General features: G+C 36.6%; 1 protein-coding gene across 2 annotated transcripts in view; it reads left to right on the top strand.

Annotated features, from left to right (window-relative positions):
• The first annotated feature begins 1,052 nt into the window (after positions 1 to 1,052).
• The window catches only part of POU6F2 (POU class 6 homeobox 2), a 500,852-nt gene continuing 475,258 nt past the window's right edge, over positions 1,053 to 26,646 (top strand). For both annotated transcript variants that reach the window (XM_011972725.1, XM_011972721.1), the window contains exon 1: positions 1,053 to 1,113. The gene's annotated coding sequence lies outside the window, so the exon portion shown is untranslated. The remainder of the gene's footprint in view (positions 1,114 to 26,646) is intronic.

Raw genomic sequence — 26,646 nt, 5'->3', positions numbered from 1 at the left:
AGTTAAAAAGTAGACAATGCAAACGTTCTTCACTGCCACAAAGCTACCAAGTTAATAGACGGTGTTTACGGTTTTGGATTTTCGGAGAGCAACTTTACAATACCTGTAGGATTGTCTTGAAAGTCAGGTTCCGATCTTTAGCCTAAGAAGGTTAAAAAGCTAGTAAGTTATTTTCTTGTCACCCTTAACAATAACTGACCCATAATACATTAGCAATCTGTCCCTAGATTGTGTGGAATCAGATAGTTAAAATTAAATTTAAAAAGTTAAAATAGTTGTCATCACATTAAAAACACATTACATCAGTTTAGATGAACTGCAAGTAAATCATCCCCTTACCTTTTAGAAGATAGAAAGTTTAGTGACTACTATTTACACACTTTGAATATTTTATATTAGAGTGGTCATCATCATTTACATGGATTATTTTCTATGTCCATTTCCAATCCACAAATATCAGGGTGTCTGTTACGTAACAGTTAACATTTCAAGCTTCTCTGAAAAGGTGTCTTTATATAAAACAAGAAAGATAACTGCATATTATCAAAAGGTCATTCAGAGATTTTAAAAATAAAATCATTAGGGACCCATTAAGAAAACTACAGCAATTAACTATAATTTAAAAAATGTATATAGTAGCACAAAAATCAAAGTCTTAATGGACACTCACATGAGATAGTTCATTTTGGTTTTGTTTTGTTTTAAACATAGATTTCTAGAGCATTAAAAATAATCCTCATAGGTTTGTTAAACCTTTAGCGGAAGATTACAGCCCGTGTTTTTGTCTTTGGTGAATAGCTGTTTGTCTCACTTTATTTACTTGGTATTGGATATTTGTCAATGTCATTTCATATCTACAGAAAATTCTTACGCTCTGTGGAGGTAGTGAATGTGTGTGTGCGTGTCTGCCGGAGGTCACATGACGGTTTCATCCTATTTGGTGGAGCAGCTTGACTTTTTTTCCCCTTGCTTTTGGTGATGGTTGTGAGTGCAGAAGTTGATTGACAGATGCATGCCAGAAACCCCCATTCTCCTTTTCAAAGACAACATATGATGGATTGCGATCTCTCAGCGCAGCAGGACACGGGGACCATGCAAGCTGTAATTGGTCAGGTATGGAGTCAGCCATTTCTCAACTCCCCTTTTTTCCACAAGGGTCTCACCATATGATTCACATAATTCATATTTACAGTACCATCTTTCTATCTGTATCTTCAGCTACCTGCCAGTGTAGTGCTGAAAGTGCGAAAGGCAAAAGGCACCCATTAAATCTGACCAGGGAAACCTCAGCTTAAAACTTCAATGTGATCCTTTTAAACAAAAACTAAAACAACAACAAAAACACTGAGGGATAAATCTAATTTATAATTTGGTCTGAATGTTTCTTAAAAATCTATTTTAGAAATTTGCTTTCTTTTTAGATTTTGATCTCCGAAGGAAAGAAAGTGTGAGAAGAGAATCAAGTGTGGTTTTCTACGTAGTAGTTAAAATTTTTCTAATGCTGTTCAATATTTTTATTTTGACTGTGTTCTCTCCTTCTCTCTCTCTCTCTCTCTCCCTCTCTCACTTTCTCCATATGGGAAATATAAATATATAGATACATGTGCCTTGACTTCTAACCCAGATAATGTGTGATTGAGCCCGGTGAATGTAGTAGTAGTCTTGGCTGCTGCAGAGGGGCAGGCTGCAAATTAAACACTGCCACAATCTGAAAGGTCCAGGTGGTCTGCTCGCGCTTCCTAATGCAATCCAGCACAGCAGCTTTAATAAACAGCTCTATTTAGTGCCTCCTCCTTGTATCCAGGGAGGTGAGCTGGTCTGGGGCTGCTGTGATGAAATGCCAGAAGAATATCTCTCAGAGGCCTCACAAGCTGATTTTTAGAGCTTTCCTGCTCTGTCGTCTTTGTCTTCCAAATGGGTCAGTGAGTCTTGCTCTTTCTGTTTGGTGCTTTCTGTGAAGTCAGTAGTTTATGCTTGTGTTAAAATGTTTGCGTTGTAAGCTAAATCAGAAGGCGAAAAGGATCGTTGTATTTTCATTTGCCTTCAGATAACTAAAGTGGTGAAAGGAAGGATAGTACCTGCTGCAGAGGGAGGGTGATTTTTCTGACTATGATGGGGGTGGGGTGAGGAAAAAGGAAATATACATGGTTTCTTTCTCTTTTTTTTTTTGTAATGTATTTTTGACTAAATTTTTCTAAGTTATCTATGTTTACTTATGTATTGTTAACTCATAAACCAGACTATGCTCACGAATATTTATAAACTCCTAAAAGTTTTTTTTTTTTTTGGTACACTTTCCAATCAAGACAAGCTGGCAAGGCAACGACATAAAATTTGTTTGCTGTATGTTAATAGCATGGTGGAAAATATATCATCTTATTCTGTTTTCAACAAAATTATAGAAAAGCACTTCAGGGTTCTGAAAGCACATGGTTTATTAATACCAGCATGCTTGCTTCATAATGTATTTTTAGATGGAAAATGTCAAATACATAATACCATGTTTTCACAGGCTCACACTATTTTAAAAGAAGTAGATATTTGCTTCAACAGAGAAATATTTTTTAAAACTTTTAAGTTGGTTTTTGTTCTATAGACATATATATATAAAGTGAAGTCTCTAGGCAGGAGAAAATATATAAACTGATTTTATATACTCTTAATAACTGTTTCAATGTAAGTATTCACTGATGAGCAAATATATCAAATATAGCTAAAATAATAGTGGTGTAGGGAATGAAATAAATATCTGTTACAATAGATGACTTTCGCATATTGAAATAAAACTTGAGCCCCTAATCACTGTCTTGTCCTGTTTAATAAAACTTTTCTTAGGTTGCAGGTCCTGTCTTCTGTATGGCATAGTTATGGTTCTTAATACTGTGCAGAATTACTGTGCTTCAATCTCTAATAAGAAATAGGATTTCCTTTTTCTATATATTTCTGCTGAAAAATCAGGAAAGTCACCTGTAGTTTGTTATTGAGTATTGTTTTTTGGAAATCAATTGTAAAGGCATATACTTTTTAAAGGCTCAGGTATATACTTAAAAAAAAGGAATCAGTATATATTTTTACAGATAGTAGACTTAACTTCTAATTTGTCAGGGTTTAAAATTAGTTATTATTACAGAGTTCTGTGTTTTGTATGTACTCTTTAGGATAATTTTTAAAGGTTCCATATGTCTAAGAACTCTACCTGTTAATGACTTATGAATACACTGCCAATAGTTGCATCACATGCTTTCTGAAGGTGTTATTTCTCATAATTTGTTCAAAACTCCTCAAAATATCAAGTCAGTAAATTATAAAAGCAATTGTGTTGAAGGTTGTAAACATTTCTGTGCTAAAAATGTACAAACTAGAATGCTTATTTTTTATTTGAAATTGAAACAGTAAGTATTTAAAAAGAAAGAGAAATAGAATATTGCCCTATATGCATATGATAAAAGTCAGAAAGTCTATATGGAAACCATATCTAGAAATATAAAAAAGAAAAGTGCTATACATATTTGAAATGAATTCATTTTAATAGTTATAGCACAGATAAGTGTATTTACTCAAATGATTACTTTTAACAATAAGGAAAAGAATGTGAAAATAATTTTTATTGCTCTGCTGTCAATCAAAACCAGAAAGAGACGGTTTATTTTTTAGCTCTTGACTTAAATATCATCTTATATCTACTCAGCAAGTGTGAACAATCCCATTTAATAATGCAAATGTTTGTGTTTGTTTCTTCTCAAATACATTTTGGAATAATTATTATTTTTGTCTTTTTTTTTTTTTTTTCCTGTTCTGAGTCCTGTTCCTAGATGACTTTGGGTTGGAGGAGCAAATAACCAGTTTTCCGTCAGAATATTGAAAGATTCCCATGAAGTATGAGCTTTAGGTTTTTTCATTCACTCTTAGGATGAAATATCCACAGTTGCTTCCACTGTAGGAAAGAGTAGACTTTTCTGTGTTTCTGGCCGTGATCCAGCTCAGGACACAGCGCTGGCTTCACAGAGTAGAAATTGCTCATATATGCCTTTCCCCCAGGATTTCTCCTCCCCCAAGCAAGCAATTAAGCAGTCTAGTACTTGGAAGAACAAACTCCCTGCCTGGTATATCAAGATCAAGAAACTTGGTTCATTCACACAATTTTTGGAAATCAAATCAGATTTCTGATAGTAATTACTTGTAGTTAGCTTCCTAACCCCTTGAATGTAGGATGGATTGTTATCCAGGGGATGATTTTCAATTCAATTCAATTACACAGTTAAGCAGGTTCTGATCATGGGTTGGATTATCATTTAGAAATGAAGACTTGCATTTCCATCTCTTATGGCCATTAAATGTTTAGTGCTTCATTTCTTTTTTTGCAGACCTGAGCTTGTGAGTGACAGATTAGTTCATCAGTACTGCGGACCTCCTGTTTTTGTTTTTTCTCATCTCATACAGTCGGGTCACTGTGTCCAATACTCCTTCTGGCACTGCTGTCCCCAGAGGACCTAGCCAGCCCACCATCCTGATGCACAGGCCCGAGGGTCCCGGCTGGCTTCACGTCTATAGACTGACTTTTGCAAATATTGCAGAACAGAGGATATTAAATTAGTTGCTAATAAAAGCAACAGATGAACCAAATTAGATGAAAAGATTTATCATCTAAGAGTTTGCTGGGAGTGGGAGAGAGACAGCTGGATAAAGTGATCATGGATGCACTTCCAGTTGACATTGCTAAAGTACTAGAAGAAGAGAGAAGAGATCACGCATTCTATATTTTAATAGCATTAGAAGTACAATAAAAAGCTGTTTACAATTTCCCTTACTGGTACAATGGATCTTTTATTTTTCAAAGTACATTTCGACAATTTGAAGTGTTGTAAAGTTCTACGTCAGAAGACTAATGCAAATGTCTCAGACAGTGCTCAGTATGTGTGCATGCATTTGGCTTAACAGTATCTCCATGTATGTTTTCTCATATGGAGATTTTAAAACACACAAATATTTCACTGTTATAGCATAAAAACAATTAATTTTACATGGATGGTAAAATCCCTTGTTCCAAAAAGTATTTAATGTAGATTTAATAATAATTTGCTTACCTAAAATATGCTCAAACTGATGTGCGATGCAAGCGGCCTAGGGAGAGGGGACATTGGCATGATGTAAATAACACACTTGAAGATTGCCCTCAGTCGATTTAGACTGATATTCATGCCTTATATATAAAAATGAAACACTGGGGCTAACCTAACCCTGTTTTACTCATGCAAAGCATAACTCCCATAGACTCTTAAAAAAAGTCATTTTTGTGGGTGTGAATGCGTATATTTTTGAAACTGACAGATTGCTTCAACAAATTTATGTATTTTGGGAGTGTGAAATTATTACTGCTTGAATTTTATTGAGAATACCTTTTCCCCAAGGTATTATGGATGAATGGTATACTAGAAAAAATACAGATTAATTAAGGATTATTCTTTCTTATACATACTGGTGCTAGTATTCTTTTGGTAAGTGCCGGACTCACCAAAATTGAATTTGTAGTGTGTATTGTTTATTGACCTAAAAAGCTTCAGTTAATATTTCATTCATACTTATAGGAAAGTCCTATGTTAACATTTTACATTTTACTAGATGGACTTAATTTTTATTGCGTTTAGAATTTTTTAAAATTAAAGCAGACATTTAAATGATAAAGTCAATTTTGTCCATTTAAGTAAAATTTATCAATATGGTAATACTACTATACAATAATGTTAATACTAAACAAAAATTAGTTGAACTTGGGTCTTGAAACTAAGTTTTCTATCTCTAAGGTCAATTAAACTATACGATTCAAGTATCATTTTCAATGCTTAAGAACTTAAAACTTTTTGATTCTTACCTCTAACATATGCAGAGAGGTGGCTGCAATTTTTAAAATACAAATGCTTATGAAAGAAAGTTTGCATGTAATAAGTTTCCTGCGTGTAAAATCTATAGTATTTGTTTCAGAGGTCAGTGAAGGATGTTTCTTAATTGACCTTTTCTTTGCTATGTAAACTGCATATTACCAGTTTCAAGTATTTTTCTCTTTATTGCTGTGAAAATTGGAATATAATTAACATGTCTGCAAATATTGAAAAACTTCGCTTTTCAATTGCATTGTGATATTGTACAAGCTGTTACTTTTTTCTAATGCTTGATTGAGTAGAAAATAAAGTTGTGACATAAAGTGCAAACATGAAAGGATCAGACTTGAAGAAGCAATGTGCCAAAAGATAAATATTGACTTTAATTTGAGCACTAAAAGAAAATCCAAATTACACAACTTTTAAATTAATTTGTAATTTATGGCCAAACCTTTACTTGGGAGATAATAGCTGCTCTATATGTAATCTCAAACTTGGATTTATGTTATTTTTCCCTTCCCTCCCTCCCTACATCCCTTTCTTCCTTTCTTCTTTTGTTCCTCCCTCGCTCCTTTCTTTTTTTTTGTAGGTGAAATGTGTGTCCAATAAAGTAAATTATCGAGTCAAGCTTTGCTCTGTTAGCCTATGTAAATTGCTCTGTTGAGCCATCTTGTCTTAAACAGATTCGAAATTGTAATCAAGATTTGTACCAGTTTTGCTTTTTACACATTTCTTCTGCATCTCAATTTGAAGCAAGGGTTGTGAGTGAAACACTATCACTACATTTCAGTAAAGATTTATTTTTCTTTCTATTATTTTCTTGTTTTTCCCAATTCCACAATGTGAGCCGATTATGGTGAATATTGCTTAATTTTTGTTGGAAAAATTCCTTCCTGGTTTGCTGTATGCTTGTGTTATTTTTCTATACCCCATTTATAAATGATAATATTATTGTTATTTCAGGGATAGCACTTCTCATAAATGTAAAACCATTGTATGTAAGTAACAGCAAAATAATTGAAAACATCTTTGATTATTTACATTAAAGGAAATTCTCTAGGTTTTAAAACACTTGTTTTTCAGGTTGACTGGTCTTCAGAAAATAGCTTTTTGTTTTATCAGTAGCCTTAAAACCCTCATGATATGAAAGACTCTTTCTTCAAAAGACAGACATTAGCTGTTGATACTTGGCACTGATTCTAGGTGAAATGCAACCCTATTCCTTTCAACAGCACTTTTCTAATCGTAAGACAAAAAAAAAATTTGAAGATCAACTGAGTATTCTAACTTTCACCTATTTTCAGGCTTCCCCCCACCTAGGAGGTATATGTGTGTGTGTATATATATATATATATATTTTTTTTTTCCCCATGGGAAAAGGTGCCCACATAATTTCCAGCACTTCCCTAGTCCTAGGGTCAAAGATGCAAATAAATGTGTTGACACCTTTAATGAAAAGGATATAGTTGCTCAAAAGTATTGCTCTGACATTTTGCTCTCTTTCTTCAGTGCCATTTCTCCATCAGCTTTTCTTCTCCTTTCCACTGTGAACCAGAGTCAGTTTGATGAGTAATAACTGAAAAGTGAATCTTTGTGTGCTTCCCAGGCAGGAAAGGGCACTGGAAAGAGAGACAAGACCTCGAGCAAAACAAAGCAGAAAGGTAGCAGAAAACTCACCAATATACTTGCTTCTTTAGTTTATATTTCTAAGTTATTCTGTAAGCTTACCTCATCTCACCTAGCAATTCAAATCACACATGAAAAATACAGTAAAACAATACGTTAGCACAGGAGAACTAGAATTAAAAAACAAAGTCTAAGAAAAGGCTTCACAGTGCTTGTGCTGTACACAAATTTCAATATTAAGGAAAACTTTTCTTTAAATCTTTGGAGCTTTTTACAAGAGGTTAACCAGGGCTCCAATGCTATGCAACAGCACTTATTATTTCTGGAGTTTAATATGATGCTGACTCTGCATATTTTATGACCTTGATTTTTGATGAATAATTTAAAACTATTTTTAGAATAAAACATTTATCTCTAATACCTAAAAACTTAGAGAAACAGGTATATTTTGAAAAGATTACATACCTGTTAAGTGATGTTTTTAGCATTAATCAGAACTCAGGCAAATTCCTCTTCAAAAGGACAAAGTACAACATTTGTAGGGAGCTTAGTTTTCAGTGCAGAATTCATAATCAGATTTTGTTTAAAGGAAGCAGGTTTTTGTTGAGAGTAAAAGGTAAATATTGTACCAAGACAGAAGCAAGGATACCAGAAGCCATAATTGATACTGAAGACATATGAGAGAAAAGTAGATATTTCTTAAATCTTCAGTTCTTTTCCTCCAAATTGGAAGGGCAGAATGGGCAAGAATGGAGCTGGACACACAATAGTAGGGACTATGGCAAACCAAACTTGCTTCAGACAGAGCTAGTTAATTTTGTAAGTCTCAAATAATACGAGAAAACAAGCCTCTTTCAACCTTTTCTCCAAAAGGTTGAGAGTTAGGACAAATGTAAAATGCTGCTTAATGGGCACAAATACAACCAAGAACATCAAACTCATTTCACTTAGTGTCAGTCCTGATGATTCATCATTATGGCCAGGGCGAGCTGTGGTCTTTGGGCTGAAACAATTTTATCCATTAAAAAAAATCCCAGAATGTTCCAGCTTGAATCTTATATCCTTAGGGTTACAATATTGAATTCCGAATCGGGAAACTTAATCTTGCAGCCAGATTTGACAAGATGCTGGTTGAATGGTAGGCAGAAGCGATGATTGTGGGATGAAATGCCCCAGGTCAGAATTTGGGAAAAATAAGAGTTTTGTGAAAGTTTGGCTGTGATATAAGAATGCCAAGTTTGTAAATTTCTCTCCGTTTGTATCAGCAGACGGTGTTCAAGGATCTTAAAAGTAAATCTCTGTTGTATTCATTTTCTCTGTCTCAATATTTCCTTAACAAAGTGAGTCTTTACACATTCTTAGGTGCATTTCTTGGTGTGTTTCTAGAACTGCTAATATAAGAGGTGTTTGTAGTAATATTCAAAAGGTCTCTGGGAACAAAGGCTAATAAGGCTCAAATCCCAAACAGTCCTACATTGTTCCTAGGTAATGAATTAATCCTAGATTCAAGAACTAAAGTTGTGATTTCTTTTCTGAAAACTTTTTTCATTTGTAAACAAACCTATATCTAGATTTCTAGTGATGAAAGAGTTTAGAGTAAAAATGAAAATGAGACAGTCTAGCAATCTAATTCATTAACACACATGCACACTCACAGACATACTTTAAACATTTTAGGAATCCTTGACTATTTAACCTCTAATAATCTAAAAATATTTTGTCTCTGTTTTGAATCTTAGTACCTGAAAAAATTACGGTAGATGTTTACTTAAAATACTCCTCTCAACTTGGTTGAAAATGGAAAAATACTTTGCAACTTTTTTTGTTTTTGTTTTGAGATGAGGTCTTGCCATGTTGCTGAGGCTGGCTGTGAACTCCTGGGCTCAAGAGACCCTCCCGCCTCAGCCTCCTGAGTAGTACTTTGCAGCTTTTAAACATCAAGTTTATGGTAAGAATTTGAGTACATAGTCGATCGGAAAACTGCAAACGTATGAATATTGCAGTTATTTCCTTCCAAAAACAGGGAGGCTGTTTGCTTTGCAATGTACTTCCATTTGTACTAGTGCTGAAACCTATCAACTGCAATTGCTTTCTCCTTTTCTACCATTATTTATCAAATATAATTTAAACAGCTAGTTCAGGCAGAGAGTGGAACATCTGAGTAAAAGTGACAGTACATGAACACAATTCTTATATGCATGTGATTGAAGTGAGTTAGTTACATGGTAGACTCCTATGAGTATTTTTGAATTTTTTACTAAAAATTTATAACAGTATTGCGTGCATATGGCAGACCATTTCAATAGCACAGAATAGTATAAAGTGGAAAGTAAAGTATCCTGATTCCACTCGCCACAAATAACCACTGTTAACTATTTCTTATATATCCTTTCAGAGATTTTCTATGCATGTATATGCAATCCTTATACAATCCAAGTAGAACTATACTATACATAGAGTTCTGTAACTTACTTTTATATATAAAAAACATTTTGAACCTCTTCTCATGTGACTATGAATAGATCTGCATCCTTCTCTGTAGTATTCCCTTTTATGGATATACAGTGATTTATTTAACCAATTCTCTCTTGATCTAGCTTTTAAAAATAAGTTAGTCTCTGCAATCAGTCTACCAAGTTGAGAAGTTTCATTTCTCTTACCATAAAAGATTTCAGAATTTTCCAAATAAGATTTGTTTGAGCAAAAGAACTCATAAATAGTATCTCCTGAGAGAAGGTTAAGTGTAATGTTAAAAGTGAAGAGTAGCTTTATGCCACAGGAAAAGAGATGTATCATTTATATATTGAACACTCAAAACAATTAAAATAGCAATAAAGATCACAATATTGTATTTAGTAACAAAGAGGTAAGAATGACAGAGAATGACGTAAGGAGCTGGTTCTCAGTCAGACACATTATAACTTGAAAACCTTTATGTTTGCTCCAAGCCACCAAACAACTGAACAAAATGCTTAAGCTATTTTCTTTCATGAGCCTCAATGCTGTTTATTAAGATAATTGACATAGATATATGTTTCCAATGCATGATTCAGTTAATGTATCTAGATTAGTGAAAAAGAGACCAGAAGAAATTCATGGTAATTAATGTCAGTTAAATTTCTGTTTTCTATATTTCATATTGTCAGACCAATCCTTCAACCCTGATTCATAGGTTAAATAATGCAGCCACAAGCAGGGCTGAATCAAAACTAATGAGACTTAGCTCTTGAATTCTACTATATTTAGGGTTTTGAGAAGGTAGACAAAGTGTACATTATTGAAATATTCCAGAGAATGTGAAAAGTTATATTTTACGTTTCTTTTAGGATATGTCTTTGCTCTTTCCCTTTAATCACATTACCTTACATATCCTAAGAAGACAGTAACGTAGGCAGTAATGAAATCTTATATTTGAATAAGAGATGGGAGTGTGAGCTGACCATGCCATCTTTCCCTACACAGACTTCCAGAATTGAGTCTATGGAACTGTAGGTGTGTTCTTTTTCCCTCTTGTTTCCTCCCTCCAGATGCAAACAGATGCTAACAGATGCTAAGACAAGTGTGCTTCATCTGTAGATTTAAAGGTAGCTGACTTCTTTGCCTGGAGCTTAAAATGGGCTTTCACGAACAAATTGCAGAGTATGGCTTTAATACTAATGATCTTGTTTGAACCCCACAACTTTAGAAGTAGATACAGATCATCATCCCCATTTTATAGAAGTGGAAGCTGGCTCAGAGAGGTTATGTATGTTAGTTGTAGCCATATTGCTAAGGAGTGGAAGAAATGAGACTTGAACTCATATCATTTTCTGAAGTTCCACTGTTTCCCTCTGCCTGCCTTGTAGAACCACCAGGGCAATCTTTAAAAATCTACTGATGTGAAGGACTCATTCTCAGAAATTCTGGTTCTATTTATCTGGATGGAGTCTGGGTATGAATATTTTTAAAAAGCTTTACAGATGATTCTAGTGCACTCTATCACAGTACCTCTTAAACTGGATGACTGTTATTTTAAATAATAAAGAAAATACACCTATAAAAATTGAACAATGTAACCCCTCCTGCCCCCCGCCAATCATAAATCAATAGCAGAAGAGGAATGGAAGGAATGTAACCTGGTATTCATTTCATGTATCCCTGTGTGTCTGTGTGTGTTTCAGTGGGGCTCTTGTAAACTTTCTTGAATATCTAATGTTTAATATCATTTTTCATCCAGAAAAGGGCTAAATATTTACCCATCCAAAAAACAACAGTAGTAATAATCTACCAATAAGTGAGCACTTACTAGGTACCAGGCACTTTGCTGGTATAAGTTAATCCTCATGCCAGGTCTGTAAGGTAGGTACTGTTGTTATTTCCACTTTCCTAAGTAGAAGGCTGAGGCTAAGGAAGTGGTGCAAGGCCCTGCAGGACACTAAGTGGCAAAGCTGAAATTGGTCCTGAGAATGCTGGAGGCCAGGTGTAAGTCCTTAATCATATGCAAAATCACACAATCGAAATATGGCCCTAACATTACCTGTGGAAAGTGTCATCTCTTTATGAAAGCTGATTTCATTACAGCAACAGCTCATTTACTCCCTCCCTGCCTTCCTCCTTCCTTTCCTCCTTTTCCTCCTCCTACTGTTGCCATCAATAGCTGTGGTACTTGGGTTCCACAGGTGGCCTGGAAGATGATCCTTTTGTAAAATGTAAAATGGTAGACCCGTTGGGGAGTGGAAGTCTGGAGGAGCAAATCAGTGCTCTTTGGTAGCTTTCGTCAAAGAGCTGCTCCTAACTTTGAGGCTAGGGAGCCACACTAGCCTCAAATAGTTGATGTCCCAGTCCTCCATGAGCTATACCTTTAGATGCGGCCGACTTTCAATACAGTGTCCCAAGTTATTTTCACAAATAAGTTTGTAAGTGCCCCATGTCACAGTCAGATGCCTTTAGACTTACAAGGTAATCTGAGTACAGAGATGTATAAATTCTATGAATGAATAAATTATTCTTTGGTTAAAGAATAATTATTTAATTGTTTAAAAACTAAAACTATTCTTTTATTAAAATTATCACCTTTAGTAAATAGGGAAGCCATAAAATAAATAAGATCAAAAGCTAAGGTGTTTTCATAAGTTACATAATAGAATAGATATTTGGGATTATAAAATAGCATTTGAGAGAAATCTCACCTTTTCATGATCAGTTTTAATAATTTTTGCAATTTGCTTCACTTTGTTTCTCAAAGCCGGAAGAAATTTTTTAGGGATAAATTATCTGAGTGCCTTTAAGAACTGATTTGGAAATATCTGTTAAAAGTATTCTTTAACTCTCATTTCTGCATATGAGAGTTTACCTATTTATGCATATAGTTATACAAATAAAATATATCCTGATAATTAGGGGAGAGAGAGAGAGAGAGAGAGAAATAGGATATATATATATATACACACACACACACATATATATGTGTGTGTGTGTGTGTGTGTGTGTATATATATATGGCACTATTCTGTGTGTGTGCGGAAAATTCCCAGAGGTAATTTCAGGGAAGGCTTGAAAACAGGTTCATATCTTTAAAATGCTGATGGAGTCTGAACTATATGAGATTCATAGCCTCAGAAACTCTTTTATCTTTTGATAAATTAACATTCTGTCAATCATTTATCATCTCTATATCTATCTATCATCTTTTAACTGATTAAGATTCTTGTCTAAATTTGAAATCAATTTCGACTTATTTGCAAGATAAGTTTTCTTTCTCCATCCATCCTTCACAAAAACTCAACAAAATTCCAGCCAAATGTATGTTGGCACTTCTAAATTCATTTTCATGAAATAATTATATTGTATCATTAAGGATTATAGTGATATGAAGTCAGAGATTTTACCAAAAAAAGTACATGTTAACACAAATTTTGGAAAACTGAAAAAAATCCTGTGGTATTTCTCATATTTCAATTTCAGTTTTTGGAAATTGAATTCAATAAAGGGCATCTTTTATCTGGCTGTTTTCAACTAACCTTTTTCCTGTCAAATGGAATTTTAAACATTGGGGCCCTGGAGATGGAGTGGAGCTAAAATAGAGAACTTTCATCTCTGCTTAGTAGTTTGAAATGTTCACAAAATGTAATCTTATTTGCATTTGTGTGTTTTGAATGTAAGGCCAAATAGAGTGTACTCCTAAATATCTCCTTTCGCTTTTACAAATGATTCAGCCCTGCCAGACCTCATGGATATATGGTTAGGAAACAAAATGCTGATTTGGTGAAATAAATCAACATGATCTTCAACAAAGCACTTACTGCTTTGGAACATCAGAAGGGAACATAATGCTTGGTAGACAGCGTTGTTCTTTTTCTTTTCTTGTCTGGAGCCTGTAATATAATATATCTTATATCTTGTACCGCCACCTCTCCACACCTGCATCCCTCCTTTCAATGATCACTCTGAATCACAGGGAGGAGACATGGTCATTGTTCAAACAGATAAGCTGAGCCTTGATACCATCTCCTGCAAGAGCCCAGCAATGTGGGAAATTGGGTTGAATCTTTTGAAAGGGAGTAAAAGAGAGATGTGTGCTAGAATCCAACACAGTAGACAAGGATACGAGTTGGAGATTTTGTGCATTAAGATCTTGGTAGGTTTTCTCATCTATTCACACCTCCCTTCCTTCAATATTTCTTGGTGGTTTTCTTTCTCATCTATTCACACCTCCCTTCCTTCAATATTTCTTGGTGGTTTCCTTTCTTTCTAGTTGGACCAAATCTTTAAAGAAATAGAGATTTAAAGGAAATATTGAAGACAAGAGACTATGCTGCCCCCTGGTTATTTGCTTAAAGTCAGCACATTAACTTGATTACACAGCACAAATTATGGGCTTAAATTATTAATATGTTTATGAACAAATGAACAGAAGAGTATGTCCCTGACTTAACAAATCATTATTTATGTTTAGGAAGAATTACCATTATACATTAATAAACAGATAAATACGTGCCTCATGCACTCATTTTATTCTATTAGAGTTTCAAGGGACAATAAATAAGACCTTTTCTTTAATTTCTGAGTTTGTTTTCATTTAATGCTTATAAATCTCATTGAAAACTGTGGTTTTAGATCTGCAACCAAATTAGTTTGCTAGCATCTCATGCCCTGCATTTTGATCTTGGTACAGTCTATCAGCGGAAAGTTTGGATCTGATGAAGAGACTCTTTTACCCAGGGTTTCTGCTTCCTACTGGGGGTGGGACAAAGAGGGAAAAGATCGAATTCACATATAGAACTAGAGGCCATGAATGTCACACTCTTATCATGCACCAATGTAATACAGAATTGCTCCTCGCAAGGGTGAGAAGTATGTTCACATGAAAACCTGAGACCACAGGAACAGAGTGCCTCCCACCTTTCTTTATCTGGGCAATTCCTTCCAGCCAATTTTTTCAGGAAAGAATGATATTGGTGTATTATTGAGGCCATTGTCAGACTGAACATCCAAGCAAAGGGGCTTGAATAGAATATAATTACGGGCTTTCTGTATTTTCAGTTTAGACTGGTACAGAGATGTTTCTTTTCCTTTCACTTTCTCTCTCTCTCCCTCTCTCTTACACACACACACACACACACATCTCTAACTGTATAACATTTTCTCGTCTGTCTCCATACCCCCTCCCTCCCTTCTCTACAATGGAATTGGCCCATAATCATCTTAGAACAGGTAAAGAGTTGAAAGCATTGCTGGAGACCACACAGGTTGTTTTTTCTCTTCATACTCAGCATCTTACTCCTTCCCCTTATCTCCTACTTCCCAGACAACTCCTAAGTCTCTCTAGAGGTATGTCCTGGCCTGCAGTGGGAGCTCAGTGGGCACTATGGAATGACTGCTTCGTTACAACTGTCACTCTCCTAATTTATACCTCAGTAGAATGCTCGTCTCAAGTGGTTTTGAAGCCTTGAGTTGCCTTTGCTCCATTTGTTCTCTCTCAACATTCCTTGTCTGGGAATTTGTTTTTTGTGCTCTGCTCCTAGCTTCATTTCGGAGTGTGTAAATGAGGCTATCCTTGAAAACAGTCATTTTCTATTTTCATATGATATCTAAAAGGAAAGGGCTTCTCAGCCATGGTTCCTTATTCATACTGCATAACACATTTAATTTAAGCAGCCACCACCATGGTATCCAGCACATGCTTATTTTTAGCAAGTCATAATGTTGAATCTTAAAACGTGAAGGGGGGACACGAGGTTCTTTGTAACAGATCTTAAAAGACAAAGGGGAGTGGAGAATGAGGACACAGAGTTTGTGTTTCAGAAGTTTACATCGACAAGATTTTAAGTTATATGGGGATCAGATAAACAAGGCATGTCCAAAGGAGCATGACTGAAAAGCAGCTTATACAGCATATAACGTTGTCTTCAGGGATTTCATGAAAATTTTCTTCTATTTGTTTAGTGGCAAAAACAAATCTGTACTAACATTTTGTCACCTTTAAAACATAGTCCCTGAAATACTACTCCAAGTGGAAATATTGTGTTACTATTCACTTTAGCAATGTTTTATGCAGTACAAGTGACTGTGAATAATTTTCATTTTTCTACAGTCTGGGAAATGGATTATTCAAATCATGTTTTAAAACTTTTAATACAAAAGGCCACAGAAGAGTATGTTAATTGGCAGCTTCATGCGTACTTACAAATTGACAAAGTTAATGAATAATAAAATATAATGAATAAAGAGATTATTTTGGTAGTACTTGGAAAACGGTGACTTGAATTTAGGATCTACTCTAGTTGGTTCTTGAATAATATTTTCTCAAAATAATGTCTAAGTAAAGTTATGTTAATGGACTATTTTTTATTTCTCTGTATAAAGATAAGCAAATAGCAATATCTGATCACTTGACATTTAATTTTTTCTTGGTTTTCCAGCTCAATTTTCAACATACTAGTGAAGATTATTTATACATATACATATATAACTATATATATTCATTTTAATGAAATAGGGATTGCTCTTCTGTATAAAAAGTTAAGGAAAAAGGAATATAGGCAAAGGTAAAAAGAAAATAAGATTTTAGACTAGATCAGTAAAAAATGCAGTGTTGATTGGTTTCATTTATTTGAATGAGTGTCATGCATAACGGTTATAATTTTCAAGTTTTAAATTAGGATTGTGTAACATTTTAAAGTATAAAATGGTATCTAAAAATGTCAGAAATAATGTCTGAGACTGAAATTGGGATTTCTCAGGGGTTGCAGGTTTAAGTTTATGATTCCAGAAATAACCTAAGGGAAAATATGTCTAGCGCTTGAACTGACACTGAGCAACATTGGTACTTAAATTTCAGGTTTTAAACACACACACACACACACATCAGTGGTTCATATTTGTTTTTTTAATACTATATGGAAACTTTTTTTTTTTTGGTCTTTTCTCAAGAAGTCAAAGCTTATGAAACACTTAAAGTGCTCCAAGTTTAATGCATCAACATAGCATTCCGTGGAAGAAGAACATGCCTAGTGTTCTGAGTGCGTATTTCAGAGCATTGGCCTTTTGCTGGTCCAAAGGAGTAACATGTTCTCAGGGGCTTGAATTTCTCCCTTTGGAGGCAAAATTTAGCTCAGTCATTCCTTAGTACCTTTCACGGCTGTGGTTAATATTCATTTTCTTATCTCTCCTAGAAGTGATTTTTCCACTTGGCTGAACAAACCTTTTGTCCACCTAGAATTCAAAATGTCTGCGGCTAGTAAAAAGGCAAAACCGTCAGTTTTTTTAGAGCCAACTCTTCTTTGTTATTCTCAATTTTCCTATATTCATTGAGCTTTGGATAAATATCATGTCATCTCTTTCAATAAAACATGGGAACTCTAAGCTGCAAGAGTGTTGCATGGATGTACCTGAGTGAATCGACAACCTGGAAATCGGAAATAGACAGCAGAGTGGGATGGGGTGAGTGTGAGGAGTCACTCAGTTGGTCAGGAAAGCCAGGCAGGAGAGGCAGACGTTTTGCAAAACAGTGTTGTGTCATGGTGGTATAACAACTGGTACTCGGTGGGTTTCAGAGGAGGTAAGAGGAATAGGAGGGAGTGAGGAGAAACAGGGAGTTGATTCTGCAGGTCCCAGAGGAGGAAGGGAAGGATAATTCTGCATGGAAGAACTAAGAAAATCCAGTTTCCAGGACAAGGGTGCAAATGAGGCTCTGGGCACAGAAACAAGGTGTCTGCCAGTTTGTTGAACCCAGGGCATGGGGGCAGAGTAGGACTAGAGGCTGACATATATGAATACTCTTCACCATGCCCATGACAGGGTTGGTGAGCAGAGCTGGGGACAGGGCTGAGTGTGGAGGTGCTAATCAGTGGTCCTCGGAATAAAGAAGAGTTGTGTGATCAGAGAATCCAGTTGGCTCTGTTTTGTTTTCCACACTTCCCAATTTTCTTTGGCACTACTGTTCCCCTCCCTGGTTCCCTGATTCAGTCCCTCCTCACTTCATAGCTTGACTTTGCTCTCCCTACTCCTTCAATTCCCATTCCAATTCACACTGTCCTCAATTCCAGATAAAACCTCAAAACCTGCCATTTTGTATCTTGTCATTCTGCTCACCCACCCACTAATGTGGTGAATTTAAACCCTCTACAACCTGCTGCCATCTTACTTCCCCAGTCCTTAACTCCCAAGAATCCCCATTGACAGACTGATCAACTCAGATCTTCTTATTGAAAGTTTTTCAAACATTTCCCCAGAAGAAATCCCTGGAAAGCCATGTATTGCAGAAATCCCTGGAAAGCCATGCATATTCATTATATTGACCATAGAATTTGAAATCCAATGCTTAATTTTGGAGGTGTCTTCTACATAGCTGAATGTTCCTCCATTACTTGTGTTTTAAAAAGGGATCAGAAGTACTAAGTTGCTTTCCAGAGATTCCTTGGGAATTCGTGAGCATCTATCCATTCTGTGTCTTGGAGAATGATTAGAATTATACAAATCAGGACAACTTAATTAGAAAAGATATTGCTAAAGAAGCTGTCTTCTAAGAATTTGACCTCTGAAACAAGTCTTTCTCACTGGCCCACTTTCTGGCACTTGCGTCTCCTGCATCTTCAAGGCAGTATTGCTGAGTGGTTAAGAGAGGACTGAAATATCTGTTCAGCTACAGAGAGAGGAATTCCCTCAGTCCTTGTAGAATTGTAAGGTCCCAGTGGATACTTTTTTAATAGCTACTTGAGGCAGGGGCCATATTTTCCCACAGCCTCTAGCACAATTCTTTGCGAGCTTTTGAATACCAGGCCCATCACCTGTTATAGCTTTTATACCTTGCACAACTTACTTAGCTTCTCTGTGCTTCGGTTCTTGAACAGTGAAGCAAGAGTTAGAAAAATCACTACCTCAGAGGGTTGCTGTGAGAATTACACATAAGATAATTCATGTAGAGAATGAAGCACAGTGCTTGACTCACAGAAAACACTACGTGTACTTGAGTTAATCTGATTATTGTCACCCATTTACTTCTTCTTGTATCTATCCTCACATTCTTGCTTCTTCAGTACTTAAACTTTCCTTGTAGAAGAAATGGAAGTGCTTATCTATCTTTGCCTTTTGTGTGAGATATTGCTGGTTATGTTTCTTGAAGCTCCTTAGAAAGGGGCTTGGCTTTTTTTTTTTTTTTGGACAGAGTTTTGCTCTTGTTGCCCAGGCTGGAGTGGAATGGCGCGTTCTCAGCTCACTGCAACCTCCACCTCTCTGGTTCAAGTGATTCTCCTGTCTCAGCCTCCTGAGTAGCTGGGATTACAGGCAGCTGCCACTATGCCTGTCTAATTTTTGGTATTTTTAGTAGAGACAGAGTTTCACCATGTTGGCCAGGCGGTCTCAAACTCCTGACCTCAGGTGATCTGCCCACCTCGGCCTCCCAAAGTGCTGGGATTACAGATGTGAGCCACTGCACCCAGCCGGGGCTTGGCTTTTTTTGACCCTAACTGTCTACTCCTAGTTTTCTTACCTCTTTTCTATTTATTTAACTTGCTATTGCGCCCTCCTCCTCTCCAGAAAGAGGCATTCCCAACGTTTGCTCACAGGTTCTTCTCTTTCTTCTGTATTCCCATCAGCTTTAGTAACTTCAACTATTATTTCTATCTATTCTTTCATTCCCTTGTAACCCTGACCACTTTTTTAGAGCATATCTACCTAGAAAACATCCATGACTTTCCCTTCACTAGCATCATGTTGGATGCTAAATGCATCTGTCCTACAAATCCACTCCACCTGAGAGAATAACAGTACTTACTTTTTACTTTTACTGTGTGCCAGACAGTGTTCTAAGAACTCTGCTTGAGTATCTGTCTTAACATGAAAAAGTGGCAAAGTTGAGGTTCAAGTTCAAGCAGGCTTACTCTATGTTTGTACCTCTTGACTTGCTTATTTCCACAAAGGCTGACAGCTTTCCATTCACTGAATCTTGGGCCCTCAGTCACCTTGACTCTCCCCACATTTAATGAATGGAGAGAGCACATGGAATCTACCTGGGGTGAAAAATCTCTTTATCCAGTCTAGCTACCACCCTCCCTTCCAGACTTTTGTTCCTCTTGCCTGAATTACTGACGTAATTCCTCTCTAGTCTTCCTGTTCCTATGTTTTCTGTACATCGGTGACCTTCACACATTTCTTTTTTTCAAACAAATTTAACTTCAGAAGCCCCAAATGTAGAGCAGACAAAGGCAGTGGGGCTCTCATTGAAACTGGGAGAAGAACCCAGATTTCCACCTGCTCTAACCCAGATTTCCACCTGCTCTGTGTTGACTTTGTTCACCATTGAGCCAGATTCTGGATAATTTCCTTAAGACATGGCTTTCAATGCATTCTTCCCTGTTCTGAAACACAAGGTCATGCAAAGCCCCATCCTGTCTTTTCCTGGTTTGTTTTTGTATTCTCACTCCTCCAATTCAGACTCTAAACTCTAGTCTAATTGAACTAGACTATGCAGTTTTCTCAAACATCTGCAGTTTCTTTCTTCCTTACCTCTGAACTTCCACCACAATTTCTGTCTACTTAAATCTTGTCCATCCTTCTGAAGCAACAGCTCCTGCAGCAATCTTCTACCTGTCTGCCTGAACCAGTCTGGCCTCATCTGAATCCTCAGAGCACATTGTGCCTCTTTTTGGCATCCACATTCTGTTTTCTTTTAGGGTTATTATAAGCTTGTGTTCTATTTCCCCTGATGATGACCTCTAGGGGATTACCCCCATGTACATATGTGTTCAGCACACAGCCTTGAACCTAGATCCACCAAACACAAACATTTGCAGATGGTGAAAAAAATTCATTCACCCAACAAATGCTTACTGAGTATTTGTTAAGCAAATTTCTTCGCCCTCCAGATACACCAACGTCCCAGCTGTTATGGCCTGATGGCGGGTATGGGTACATGTAAGCAGATGTGGTAAGTTGCTCCGTCCCTGAAGAAGGATGAATTTCATATAGTTTTGGAATTTTTAGAGGAAAGAGATTATCAAGTCCAACTGACCCAAGACCCTTGTTTTAATTCAAAGAGATTAACTGATTTGTTCAAAGGCAGTGGCCAAACCTGGATGAGTCCTGAGTCCTGTTCTCTGGGCACTTACATCACAACTCTCAAGCCACTTCTGACTGGTCTCTAAGCATAAGATCTTGTTGATTTAGAAAAATGGGAAAAACAGAGAATATTCTTTGCAAAATTCTCTTTATATCTACATTTATTTTCTCTGAAGAATTTTTAAATGATCAAGTCTTTTCTCTTTCCCTCCTCTATTTATCTCCCCTCAAGCCTGTTTTCAACAGTCATGTGAACAATTTATGCAGTTAAGTATTGCTTTACTCCTCATTACAGTTAATAAATTACCTGTGACATCTCCTAGACCTTGCAAGTTCCTGAGATTGGGGTGGTGGAGGGAATCTTCTCCCATATTCTTTATCAGGTACAGGTTTTTGTTTTTAAATCAGGTTCTTTATCTAGTTTCAGCTCTCCTATGTGATTAAAGTGTACTTGAGTGCATTTTAACAAGTCAGGAAGATAGGGTTGCAGTGCTCAGGTCCCAGTGAGGGGAGTTTACATCACATACAATATGATCTCATTTTAAAAAGTCATACCTATATGTAGACATACATGTATTTTGATATTTATTGAGATGTCATGGGATACATAAATGCCATTAGGAGATCTGAACAAATTGCAATAAGTATTGACATGTTCTGTAAAGTATTTTCAATGCAAGGAGAATTTTAGGAAAATTTAAGCAGTAAAGATATTCTTGGTGTCAATCGCTTTTTTTTTTTTTTTTTTTTTTTTGCGTTTGTTTTGAGACGGAGTCTCACTCTGTCACCCAGACTGGAGTGCAGTGGCATGATCTCAGCTTACTGCAAGCTCCGCCTCCGGATTCAAGCAATTCTCCTGCCTCAGCCTCCCAAGTTGGTGGGACAACAGGCGCCCACCACCACACCTGGGTAATTTTGTTTTTGTTTTGTATTTTTAGCAGAGACCAGGTTTCACTGTGTTAGCGAGGATGGTCTCAATCTCCTAACCTCGTGATCCGTCCGCCTGGGCCTCACAAAGTGCTGGGATTACAGGCGTGAGCCACCGCACCCAGCCGGTGTTTATCACATTAGCTGACATAAGGGTGAGTTGGAAGAGGGCAAGGGAGGAAAGGGTAGACCAACAATTACGCTTAATGACTCAACAGTGGAGAACATAGCAACGGGCATTAGAGGGTTAGCTTCAGGAGTCAGATGCTGGAGTTAAGTAGAAGGCATTTTGGGATAGATCCTAATAGCATTTCCCCTATATAGGCTTCTTTACATGACATTTGAAAAATGTGGAATATACTGTTTGGCTACAGAGGGAGGAATTCCCTCAGTCCTTGTAAAATTGTAAGGTCCCAATGGATACTTTTTTAGTTAGCTACTGGAGGCAGGGGCCATATTTTCCCACAGCCTGTAGCACAATTCTTTACACATAGTAGGCACTCAGTAAAGATTTGTCAAGTGTATGAATGCACAGGGTTTTCATAAAGGCACGATCCAAGGCTGTTCAGGTGGTTCTTACTCCATTTTTATTGCCATTCAGAACTTACAGCTCCCATAGCAACAATAACTTGTACCCCTCAAGCATATGTAGTATTTAGTATTTCTGTATGTGGTGTCAACTTTCATGTCATAATATACTATATATGTAACTGGTTAAGTTACTGTTGTTGTGGGAACCATAGGCTCTTTCCCATCTAAAATAAGCCCTTGCTAGCCATCCTTGTGTATGCAGAGGTGACAACTACACAACCTTTCCATGCCTAACTCCTCTCACTGACCCTGGGCCTCCTGTTTGGTCGACACATCCAATGACAAGTTTATGTGCTTATTGTAATGACAATGCTGTGCTTAACAGTCTTTTTTGCTAGTAACGCTGTGACATTAATATTTTGAAAGCCCACTTTTAGATTTATTATTGCTTTGTTGGGGAGTACCATTTTATTACACGTACATTTTGAAAAGGGGATCAATTCAAGAGTCAGTCTGGTTATGAGATGTTCCTAGGCATGATGGCATAGAACAAATATGTTGTCTTATCCTGTCTCATGCTACCAAAGATGAATTGCACTTGCTTTGTTCCCTTAAAGTAGGTATAACAACTTTTTCTTTTCTGTTCGTAATGAGAGATTTTTTAAAGGGAGCTTCTTGAAACCCGGAAAAATAACCAATCCTCATTTTAGTTCATTTTGTAAGTCGTCTTTGTGAATGGCAAGCTAAGGAAAGTGGACAGTGGGCAGTGAAGGGTCCGTTAGGGTAAGTCAAGTGGAGTTAAATGCTTCTCCTCTCCAGGTGCCAGCAAGCATGTCTAGGGGGACATGGAGCACAGTGTTTAAGCAGATTGGCCTTGAGCCAGCAGATTTCTGTTTGTGTTACTTGAAGCTTATAGATATACTCTTGGGAAAATCCTCAGAATATGTGTGCTTTTCTAAATGGGAAGCCTCTTACTGTTTAACACTGATTCACTTACAAGGGTTTTACTTGTAGTGATCACTTGGACTGTCTAGTGAAGCAAATACAATATTTTTACCAATATTTATTACACAACAGCCACTAATATCAGACTGCTTTCCACTGTCTATCTTCTGCTAAATGTTCTCTTCATTTCTTCTACATTTCCACTCTCTCCATTTTCTCAACACACACACACACACACACACACACACACACAACTTATAATGACATATTAATCTCTCTTATGCATTCATAGCCCTGGCCTCAAGACTGATTTTTGTTTCTCCCAATGCTATAAATTGGGTCACTCAAACATATTTGTTGAAATGGAACAAAAATACTCTGACATTTTGTTTATAGAGTATCTAGAAAAGATCAGGGTCAACAGAGACTTGTCTTCCCACTCCTGTCCTTTTTGCGTCTTCTCTGCCCACCCCATGCACACGGTCTCCTGTGCACTGTTGGTCCTTCCTTAGCAATAAAGTGGCCTTTCGTTTTACTTAGACCTCCCAACACCTTGGTCCTTGGCGAGCTAAAAATGACCTGCCCAGTGTTGTTTGTTCAAATAATCTGTAACTGAATTCATACCTAGGTATTAATATATGAGTAATAATGTAGTATTTATCATTTAAAATGAGTTTCGTGGCATTACAGTATATTATCCTTAAAGATTAATTTGACCATGGAAATTCATATTGGGAAGATGAGAGAGATGTCTGTGAGTGAATAGTTCCTTACCTCTTAACCTGTGTAATCTATCAGGTCACTTTTCTACCTTGATGTTCTTGATTGTGCCTACATCGTTTGTAAATAGTTTAAAATGACTTATGGGTATAGCAGCATCAAATTTCCATAATGAGACAAAATATACTAGAAAGAGCATTCTTTGACACAGGCCATTTTGATTTTTTTTTTTTTTTGTATTGGGTTAGAGTTTAGAAACAAAAAGTTGATAATAGGCGATGTATTATTTAATTCATGTGATTTTTATTGAGTATTTGTTATGGGCCAGCATCTATCCTGAGGATAGAAGATTACTAAGATAACTGTGGTCCCTGTTCTCACCTAGATTGCATTGTAGACAAGCAAACAGAGGAGAAACAAGTAAAAAAACAAAGGAGACTCTCAGTTTGTGATATGTACCAGAAAGGAAATGAAAATTATTACTAAGCTAGTGAATTATGATTGAGGATGGGAAATCTACTTTAGATGAGGATATGTGGGAAGACCATGTATGAGCTATCTTCTAAAGGTTGCATGGTCAACCTGTTGACCACAGCTGCTGATGCCATGGGAGAAATGGTGATAATGGTGGTGGTGGTAGTGATGGTGATATGATGTCGATGGTGATGTGATGATAATACAACGGTGATGGTGATGGTGATGTTGGTGATGGTGGTTATGTGATGGTGATAGTGATGGTGATGCAATGGTGATGGTGATGGTGGTGATGTGATGATAGTCATGGTGATGTGATGATGATGCTGATGGTGATGGGGATGATGATGTGAATGGTGATGATGATGTTGGCGATGGTGATGATGTGGTGGTGATTGTCATGGTGATGTGATTTGTTGGTGACAGTGATGGTAATGGTGATTATAAGCCACAATGGGATTTAAAATTAACCTGTGGTAAAAATAACAGGGCTATGTCAAATGTAACTCCTTGACATATTATCAAAGAAGACCTAGAAATAATAACAGGCAGGATGATATTAAATAAGTTGTTTAATCTTACCTTTGGCTTTAAACAATTTACTCTTGAATGTATGCTTTGTGGCAAAGGAGCAAGCAGTACTTCTAGAATTTATGCATTTTCTTTGATAGGTAATGAATTCTAGGAGAAACAAAGTGATTGCTATTACTCTGTTCCTCCTTAGGCAAAATCCAGAGATTTTGAAACCAATTTGTTAATATAAGGTTGATTTTGCCTTGAGATTAGTGATTTACAAGTTTTATTGTTGTTGTTATTGTTTTGTTGTTTTCAAGACAGTGTTTCGCTCTGCTGCCCAAGCTGGAGTGCAGTGGCACAATCTCAGTTCACTGCAATCTTTGCCTCCCGGGTTCAAGCAATTCTCGTGCCTCAGCCTCCCAAGGGGCTGGGACTACAGGTGCCTGCCACCATGCCCAGCTAATTTTTATATTTTTAGTAGAGATGGATTTCACTATGTTGGCCAGGCTGGTCTAGAATTCGTGGCCTCATGTGACCCACCCACCTCAGCCTCCCAAAGCGCTGGGATTATGGGTGTGAGCCACCACACGTGGCCAGTGATTTACAAAGTATTAAGGAGAAAATAACATTTTAGGGCAATAAACTGATTACTGACTTACTGCTTTGGTAATTTACTGATTCGATCAATTTCTTCAAGTGACTACAAGTGGTTTTTCCCTTTGGGAGAATTTTTGAATATTTTCTGATGCATGTCTTCTTCCCGGCCTTGCCCTTTCCTCTCTTCCTTTTCCTCCCTCTCCTGCCAAAATGTCCTCAGCATAGAAATACGAAGGTTTCCCTTAAGGTTTAGTATTAATGTTAGACTATGAAAAGAGCGTTTTAAAATTTACTGAGTTGCTATTAGTTATACTAAACCTCATTTATAATCTGTGGGACAGCACTTGTGGAAAGCCAGCACGATTTAGTTATCTTCATTTCTGAATCTGGAAGACTTTAATGACACAGAAAGAATCTCAGTTATTTAGTTAACCAGACAAAGCAGATTGTAGTACATTTGTACTACATGTTTCTGTTTTATAAATAATACAGAAAGATGAGATGCATATCTAAATATTTATGGATATGTACAAAAAGCTATCAAGGATATACTAAAATGTTAATCTCTTGTAGTATATTTTGAAAACATTTTTTTTTCCTTTTTCTAACTTCTAAATTTAAATTCTAAAGTTCAAAGGCAAAAAGACTACTTTTGAAATAAACCACAAAAATAATAAGTTGTTTTCACCTCTGACCTAGTAATTCTACTTTTAGGAAATACTCAGAGACTTGGATAAAGAAATTATATTAGCACTCACACACAAAAACGAAGCATCTGATGTCTTAAAAGAAGGGAGTGATTGGGCCAGGCATGGTGGCTCACGCCTGTAATCCCAGCACTTTGGGAGGCCGAGGCAGGCAGATCATGAGGTCAGGAGATCGAGACCATCCTGGCTAA

This window comes from Mandrillus leucophaeus, unplaced genomic scaffold (genome assembly GCF_000951045.1).
Source record: "Mandrillus leucophaeus isolate KB7577 unplaced genomic scaffold, Mleu.le_1.0 Scaffold100, whole genome shotgun sequence".
Classification (NCBI taxonomy): Eukaryota; Metazoa; Chordata; class Mammalia; order Primates; family Cercopithecidae; genus Mandrillus; species Mandrillus leucophaeus.
Note: the sequence above shows the minus strand (reverse complement) of the source record. Positions and strands in the feature narration are given on the sequence as shown.